This window comes from Passer domesticus, chromosome 1, assembly GCF_036417665.1.
Source record: "Passer domesticus isolate bPasDom1 chromosome 1, bPasDom1.hap1, whole genome shotgun sequence".
NCBI lineage: Eukaryota > Metazoa > Chordata > Aves > Passeriformes > Passeridae > Passer > Passer domesticus.
Window position 1 is genome coordinate 117,131,269 of NC_087474.1, and position 9,154 is coordinate 117,140,422.

The 9,154-nt window shown below is 33.8% G+C and overlaps 1 long non-coding RNA gene across 1 annotated transcript; it reads right to left on the bottom strand.

Annotated features, from left to right (window-relative positions):
• Positions 1-725: 725 nt before the first annotated feature.
• LOC135278300 (uncharacterized) lies at positions 726-8,921 on the bottom strand. The gene is made up of 3 exons (XR_010345825.1): positions 8,845-8,921; positions 6,551-6,631; positions 726-3,162 (listed from the first exon to the last, which is right to left on the bottom strand). It is a non-coding gene; the product is annotated as an uncharacterized LOC135278300 (long non-coding RNA).
• Positions 8,922-9,154: the final 233 nt, after the last annotated feature.

Below are 9,154 nucleotides of genomic sequence, written 5' to 3' on the forward strand. Positions count from 1 at the left end.
TGAGCAACTTGATGAAACTTAGAATTTGTTCTTTCTTTTTAATTTTTTCATTTTATGTAAGTTTGTAAAAGAATATTTTCTCCTAGTCAGTGGTGCACATTTGGTTTTCTTTAAATTACTACTTTGTTTGTACTTTTGGCAAGTGACAACTGCTTGACTAAAATGATCCTTTTTCATATTCTTATTTGGATGTATCATTTAATCTATAAATGACAATGCACACTGTATTTACTTATTTATGAGATTATTTTATTATTTTTTGTATCAAACAGTAGAAACACTATCCTGCTAGTGGTGGATGTGACCTACTGAAGCATCAAAATTCTTCTTTTATTTTTAATTTTTAATCAAATATTTCTAATTGATGTATGAATTTCTGTAAGAAAAACTTGCCTGTTGCTAGTCCTTTTACTGTGAGTTTATTTTTTATGCTCTTTAATTTGACAGCTAAATCTCTCATATCTCTATTCTATCTAGTGCATGGAGTACGATATCAGTCAAGCTCAGTGAAGAACATTTTCAGGAGCTTCAATGATGATAAACAGTGCATATTTTTTTGCATCTTTGTCTGACAATGAAAACAATCAACAGTCTGGTGATTCCACAAGATTGTAGTAACCAAAGCTTTATACAATAAACACCACCTCCTTGGAAAACAGTGGTTTATCTTAATTTTTATTTAAGTTTTCTTTCATGGTAAAGAATAATTTGGGCATCTCAAATATTTGGGCTTCTCAAACAGACCTACTTCCTTCAGTTTCCCTTTCCATTCTTACTATCACTGTCTTTCAAATGAAACATTTTCAATAATTTTTTCTAGCTTTGTTCATATCTCTTCAATAAGTGGTTGATATTGCAATTTTTTAAAAAGTACTTTTAAAACATAGTTCAGCAGATTTTTAGTTAAGTTTTGCCTTGCACTTGAGATAATTCCTTTCCACTTACCAGACATTGACTGCAAACCAGTACTGCTTTTGGTGCCCTGAAGTAGCTTGGCATGAGTAGAATTTTTAGAAGAAAGGTAGATTAAAACCGCAAGAGAACTCATGCTTGTCAGAAGAGGGTAAAATGCAATATATACATCTGAGAACACATTTTAATGTAGGAATGACTAAATCTTCCTAGAAAAAGCAAATTTATCAATTTAGCTTTACAATAATTTGTCATTTTCCAAAGATAATATTACACTTAGAACTCTAACATTTAACCACACCTCAGTCCTTATTAGTTGATGTAAGGTATTTCAGGCATGGTAAAAATGGGAAGAGCTGTCAGTACATAATTAAGAAGTTTATTTCCACTGCAATGTTACATCCTGCTCACCACATTTTTCTCTTGCTCTTTTTCAATCTCTCCATTCAACTTTTTCTTTCATTTATCATCTTTTTACTTTTCAGAGAAATTGTGTTTCACTAAAGATAGATAAATTTTTATCAAATCTTTCTGGCTATGTCTCCCAAGGGGTAATTTTGACTTTTTTTATTAATATAAGACTGCATCCAAAATGTTGCCTAACAGATTTATTTTGACCCTCATTGCATAGAGACTACAGCACATGATATATGACTGTTCTAAAGAGATTTTAGAGGAAATTTATTTGAATTCTCAGTACTTAAAAATAGAACCACTGAAATAGCTGAAGAACAAATGTAGGTACAACACAGTGGCATACATTTATTTGCATGACTAAACTTTTAGGTAATGGTTGATGATAGTTCAAAATATCTATTGAGCTGTTGATCAAATTCAACCTGGAGGGCAGGGCTTATGACAGGGCACAGCACTGAAATAATAAATTTGCAGACTTAGGCAGGATACTGAACGGAAATTCTCCCCAACTTCAGAGATTGTTAATGATGTCCAGTGAATAGCAAAGACTACTTTATGATTCTACCTAGTGTCTCATGTGATACAAATTGATGCTAAATTAGGCCTTGCTCCTATCCACTGTCTATTCAAGCAGGGAAGAGGCACAACATTTTACATACTGATTTATTCCATGGCTAAGAAGCTATTTTCAGGAATATTTCAACTCCCCCCACTATCACCCTGCACTGCACCACTACCCCTTTTCCACTTCGTTGACTAGAATTAGCTTAAAGCAGACCAAAATTAAATATAAATATACTGCTAAAATAGAGTTCTTATGTTATCAGTGCATTTTCTTGATATGCCTTTAGAATAGTGCACAAGTAGTTGTGGTGAAAACGAACAGGAAAGAAATTGAGAAAATAAACACATGAAAAATTTTGTTTTGGAAAAAGTCGCTGGAATGTACAATAATGACAGTAATCACCAGTACAATTTAAGAGAGATGGCCTTTTCAGTTTTGTGGTTTGTATGAGAAGGTGACACTGCATTTCAGGTCAGCTACAATTTTCTTTGCAAAAAACTGATTACTTTAAATTAAAAAGGTTTTACCTGCTTACAGGCTTGAAGATACTCATAAAACCTAGCACATATTTAATGTATCACATTTTCAATGTGTTTTGGTACAGACCACTTTTTGCACACTGATTTTTGCTTCCAATGTTTTATCTAGGAGGAACTTTAGCTGTGCACAGTGTGTTTGAGTTTGGAGATTAAAGAACTGAAAATCCTGTTCCTTGATTTTCATGGGTGTTTTATGTGCAGATGACTGAGAAATGAATGGTGCACTCTCTTGGCACACAAAATTTGGGTTTTAACATTTAATATAGCGTAGAAATGTCTTCTTTCTTAGTCTATTCTTGCACACCCACTGATGCTTGAAGTCTGTAATCTTTGACCCTTATCTTCTCAATTTCACTTCTTTAAAGAAATTCTTCAGCAAAGCACTCTAAAGTCAGGCAGGAAGAGGCATTCTCCTCATCATGTTATATATATAAGGAGTTTCTGAAAGATTTATCAACCAGTTAATGCCATCATTTGTTAATCATTAATTCAGGAAGTCTCTTTTCCCTTAAACCTGAATGACACTTCATTCAATATGTGTCAGAAGTTTCTATTATCTGTTAAGCAGATGGTCTGGAAGGAATGCAGAATTTGTGAAGGCATATAAAATTGGCTTCTGTGACTCTGAGATATGTGTCTAGAAAGTGTACTCCGGTGCTCTTTAATAAACAGCCCATGTGTGGTATTTCTTCCAGAGGGATCAGCAGAAGGAAGAGGCTCTTGCTATGTCTAGTAAATAGAATAGCGCAAAGAAACACATCAAACAACACAAGAGAATTTACTGTATTTCACATATGAAGACCAGATTGTTTGCCACTGTTTTAGAAACCACCTGGTATGTCTCAGGATCACCAAGACAAAAGGCTAACACTAGACCTAACGTGTACATTTAAAGATACTTGAAATTGTAGAAATGTAAATTGCACATCCCAATTGATCTGTCACGTTGTCCCAGTTGTAGGATTATAGTCTAAATTTCAGCTTGCAGTGTGTGAGCTGAAAATGTCTTAGAATTGTGAATTGGCATTAATATCTAAGAAAAACCTCTTTCTTCTTTGCTTTTCTTCACTATCTCAGTTATATCATGAGCTATTGCTCATTAGCTGACTATGTCTGGAATTAGTTTGCAGAATAAAGGAGTAAGTCCTTTGGAACTGATGTCACATATACCATGTGTTTGTCTGTCTGTGATAATCTTTACTTTATTCTCTGCAAGTCTTTATCTGAAGCTGCTCTTCAGAAGGCTCCTTAACTTTAATGACTATCAGGGATTTAATCATTACATGATGAATCTTTGCCTCTTAAATGTGGATGGCTTTTTACAAAGTGTTCCCAATTTCAACAAGTGGTCTACTGCAGAATGACATTTATAAATTGAATACTTTTCAGTTCTCCAGCTGCATTATATGAGACTTAATATATTTTTGCCACTAGAAATATCCTTAGAAATGAACATTTTTTCTTTTTTGAATAGGGAGTAAATTAGGTGAAAGAAAGGGATAAATTCAAGAAGGATATCTATGAAAAAAAAAGATATCACTGTTTGTAAAATATTGGAATCTTGTAACTTTCGGATTTGGCCTTTTGTTTTAGAAATTCTGTCATCAAAAGAATTACTTAGCTCTTTTTACTTTTGCAAGCTAGATATGCATCAAAAGTTTGGATCAGAGAAATATGTAAACTTTTGCTGCTAGTCATAATGATTTTAATTATGTTTCCTTCTGAAAAAACTCCTTTGAAGAGCTGAAATAGCCATTTATAATGAATAACAATAGTTTATATCAACAGAGATTTGATTGCTCACTTGATCTGAATCTTATTTGCTTCAACATTTGCCATTTTTAAATGATCATTGAAATTTTGTTCAAATACTTTACCACCCACAGATGGTAAAGTTAATTCCAATTTGTCTGTATTCTCTGTTAAAGGGAAGTTTACTCTGCAGAAGTCTATTTCTGGTCCCAGTAAAGTTAGTTAAAGCTTTATAATTTGAAAATTCCAGAGCAATGGAATTGGATGCCCGGCTCACGTGACAGCTTTTCCTTCTTGATTTGCTGAGAGTAATTTTTTTTTTTAGTGTTCACAGATGAATAATATTTTTAGACACTTATAATGAGTAAGTGCACTCTTAGAATTTTTTTATGAAGGTTGACTGCTGTGACTCTCAGAAGTTCAGTGACTCAGTTATCATTGTTCTGGCAGTATAAATGGGCATTAAAGTCAGCATAAATTACTTTTTCAAGTATTTCCAAACCTCCCTGCAATAGTAGAGTAGTATAAAACTGCCTAGTATAAATAAGAATTAGACTACTGCATTTTGCTTATTTCAGTTTAGCCTTGATTTTTTATGGAATTCTTTTCCTTAACTATGAAAATTCTGTTCATAATCTAAATTTACTTTAAAATTTTGGCTATAAGAATTTAATTTAAAAGTTTAAAGATAGCTTACATTCAGTCATCAGGGCATATAACTTTTCTTTCCACATTTCTATGCTTTAGCCACAAGGGAGGCCAAAGTTAATACACCAGAACTCGATTAATTTCTTCTATTGAGTTATACCCTCATCTTTTCCTTTTAAAGTTAATTGAACGGCAAAGTGGATTCAATAGGTTGAAACAACCAAGCTTTGATTGCGTTTACATGCAGGTTCCTCTCTAGGCTATGGATCTGGGAAATATTGTTGTGTATCACAGTCCCCGAGTATCAGACATCTCTTGTTCTGGCTGCCAGATCAGTCCCTTTGGGATGTCTGCTGCAGGAAACAAAGTAGAGCTTCAAGTTGTGAACAAGCATAATTTGGCTCCAAAATCTGAGAAGATGTAAGGACAGTTGAGAGCTGTCATATTCCACCTCCCCCAGTATCTCTTCCTCCCAGCAATGTGTCCCTGATGGACCTGAATCTTTTCCCTTAAAGAACCACTACTTTTGTATTGCTGTTAAAATGTGGCCTAGAAGATTTGGGTCCTAAAGATATGAAATTCAGAATGCAATTTGAAACACTTTATGTGCCAAAGTTCTCACAATAGAATGACTGTAGCTTGATAAATTAACTTTTTAACTCAAAATACAATTTTTGTATGATTGTTCTTCGGTATTATAGATGGAAAATTATTTTTTAAATGGATTACATTTGCCCACAGTGTTACTAACAGATTGATCTTTTGATGACAGTTGAAAAAAAACCACCAAAATAACAGCAAGAGAAAATTGGTGTATTGACGTCAAATAAATTGCTCTATATGAACAAGAATAATTACACATTTGAATAATTTAATATGTGGTAAAAATGTGTCTTAAATCTCAATCAAAACAAGATGCATAAGAAAGAAGCATGTTTCGTCACTAACACGATAGAAATCTTTTGTGGGGGAGAAGCAGTACAACATATCTGAACAGTATTTTACAAAGATTGTTTGGGGTTTTTTTGCTGCTTGTCCACAAAGCTCTTTAATGTACCTTTTTTCTTTTATCAGTATTTTGAAACCAGTAAATGTATATAATGAAAAATATTATCAGTCTAAAAGGGCTTAACTTTGCCCTCCTCTGTGAATATATGGCTAACATATGCAGTACATACAGGGTTAAGTTGCTGTTACTGCCTAATAGGTAACATTCTTCAAACCCTTCTCTCAATCTTTTTGTCAAAACTTCATTTGCCATAGATCTAGGATTTCTTTAGTTTTACTTGCCTCAAATCCTTTCTTAATTGTTCTTGGCATGAGTTGATGCCCCTCAAAATTACTTGTTCCTGTGGATAATGCCTCAAGAAAGGAATGAACAAATATTTTAAATCAAGGGATTATACCAAAGCAAAAGGAAAATAAAAGGTTTTATTTTATGTATCTATAGAAAAGACCTGGATTACTTGTTCATAGTATCTGTAGATCTAATCAGACTACTGAAGTGAATCAGTTGTTTATTATTTGAAATGGATGGATGGGATATTGAAGCCTTCTCAGAAGAATCTAAATTTCAAATTAAACTTGAAGATCATTGCTTTGCCTCAGGCTATAAAAAACCCAAAGTATTTATGTATTTACACAAATTCCTCAAGACTTGCTAGTTTACTGCAACTAATGACCACCCTCATTCCCCAATTTGTGCTCAAAGTCTTACCATGCAACAAGATCATCCACACTCTTTAAAGAGAATTAAATTACTTTCTTCAAATTCTTTAACATCTTCCCTCCATTTTTTCTTCAGTAGGCCAACAAATGTATAGAGAAAAAAAACCAATCAATAATACTTACTTCTGGGTATCTTCTTATCTATTAAACTACTGGTTTAAATTATATTTTTATTTTTACACTGAAAAGACAGATTTACTGTGTCCCACTTTTCCTCCAGCTGCTAGTTCAGAAGAGGACAAGTTTTCTGCAGATCCAATACCATGTTTTTCAATATTGTGCTGGAGCAACACAGAATCACAGATTCACAGAATTTTTAGGGTTGGAAGGGACATCTGGAAATCTAGTCCAACCTCATTTAGTTCAATATCCTTGAAAAATCTTACATATGGTAGAACATTGCATAATGTGTTCATACAACTGACTCTATACCTGCCTATCTAATTCTGGAGAGAAATTACTCTCCAGATTGCATTAACTATTTTTGATTCACTCTCCTCTGCATTTCTTGGAAGCCTAGACATCCATCTCATACACTGCCATCTACACTGTAGAAACTTAAAGAGGAGAGTTCAATCCTATCTGGAGACAAACTGTCTCTTTTCTCACTTTTTTCACTGCCTGGCACAGAGTGGAATTGAATGCCAAGTGCAATTAGACTGTTAATTCAGAAGTTACAAGAGATATGGTGCATTACATGTGGATCTCTCCGATACTGGAAGAGCTACACAAGAAAGATGAGTTCACTAAGTGCTGAAAGTACACAAATTATTAGTTTCTGTGACTTTGAACTCATCCCATTAATGTTTCAAGAGGCTTGCTTTTGATTGTGAGAAAGTGCTGCAGTTGTTATTAATCAACTTGGATCATCATTTTCCACAAAGATGATACCTTTCTTTAAAAAATGAAAATCATTGTATCTCTTTCCCTTCTGAGCACAGGAACATTTCTTGGTTTAAATAATCAGATTACTAAAGACAGTATTTCTGGACATGTCTGTTTGATGTACAGGTCTTTAATCCACATATCTTCAACACCTAGAGCTGTTCTGTGAAGTCATATCCTGAGCTGGTAGTTCTTTACTAGAGGTCATAACCCAAGTGGAGTCATGTTGGTTATAAATTAGGTTTCTCATCTAACAGAAATTTACTTACTCATGCCAGCATTTAATGTAATGTAATAATACTGATGCAAATAGAACCCATTTTGCAAATGTGACTCCGTAATTAAAAATTCTGTAAACCATTACTAGCAGTTACTGTAAATAACTGCAAATAATCAGCTACGTAAGTAAAGAGAGAGAATTATTAGCAAATAAAATCTGTATTCTAAAACAGAGTCACCAAAGGCAAACGAGGGCTTTTTTGGGAGGTCATGGTCCATGCATTTTTCTTTTTTTGTTTTTGCTGTTTATGCTCAAGAGAGACTGCAAACTTTTTCAGTGGGGAATTTTTATTCCTTTGTATCTTCAGCGCATGCACAAAATACAGTCAGTACTGCAGAGATCAGTATGATTACCTTGAATAGCTCTGTCCACACATATCTAACAATGTTAAATCTCATAGTAACAAACCATAAACCTTTCATAAGATCTGCAGGTTATGAATAATACTCCTCTCCTTGGAGCTGCTTTAAGAAAGCAGTTTTGCTTAAGCACCTAATGAGTAAAGGTCAAAAGTTTTATACATCATTGAGAACACAGACATCACTGCATTGAGCTTCAGTTCTCTCACACTGCACTCTTAGTTTTTGAAAGTTTATGCTACATATTGAATACATTTAACCTTCAGCATACCATAAATAAAAACTACCATTTTTAAAATTTTTGGTTAGTTCAATTATTCTCTGTATTTGGAAAACCAACTTTAAAAACTCACAAACCCAAAAAAACTACCACCTTAAAAAAAACCCCTAAGACATTGTTTTGTGGTAATTTACAGTACAGTTCCATCTTTTTTAGAATTTTGTTCTATCTCGTCTACAAACTTAACTGCTTTCTTGTTGCCCTTTGAAAGATTGCTGGCAAAGTTGGTAAAAACTTCCAGAACAGAGTAAAAAAGCAGCATAATGTTTGAACAGTGAATAATATTACTTTCTCTTGTGTAATTTCATTTGAATTATTTACAAAAAAAATATAAAGAGACATCTACAGTATAGATGTCTATCTACATCTGGACTAGTTATCCTGCTGTCAACTGTAGTCAACCAAGAGAAACAGCCACTTCAAATAAAGTAAATATTTAACAGAGAGATAAATATTATCTTATTGTAAAACTTCCATACCTTCTCAGTGATTTCTCATGGGCAGCCCTTCATAGCACAGACTCCTCCTTCTTCACAGCACAACCAACTCCAAACCCTTCTTGACCAGCTAACCCACCCTTTTATAGCACTCATCCTTATTGGATACAGCTGTGGCCAATTAAGGACAGGCCTGTTCCTGATCTTTGGTAATTAGCACAGCTGCAACTCATCAGGGGTGAGATTGCCTTCTGCTCTATCTCTATTCTCCTACATTCTATCCCCCCCACAGGTAGATAGATGATAGATAGATAGATAGATAGATAGATAGATAGATAGATAGATAGATAGA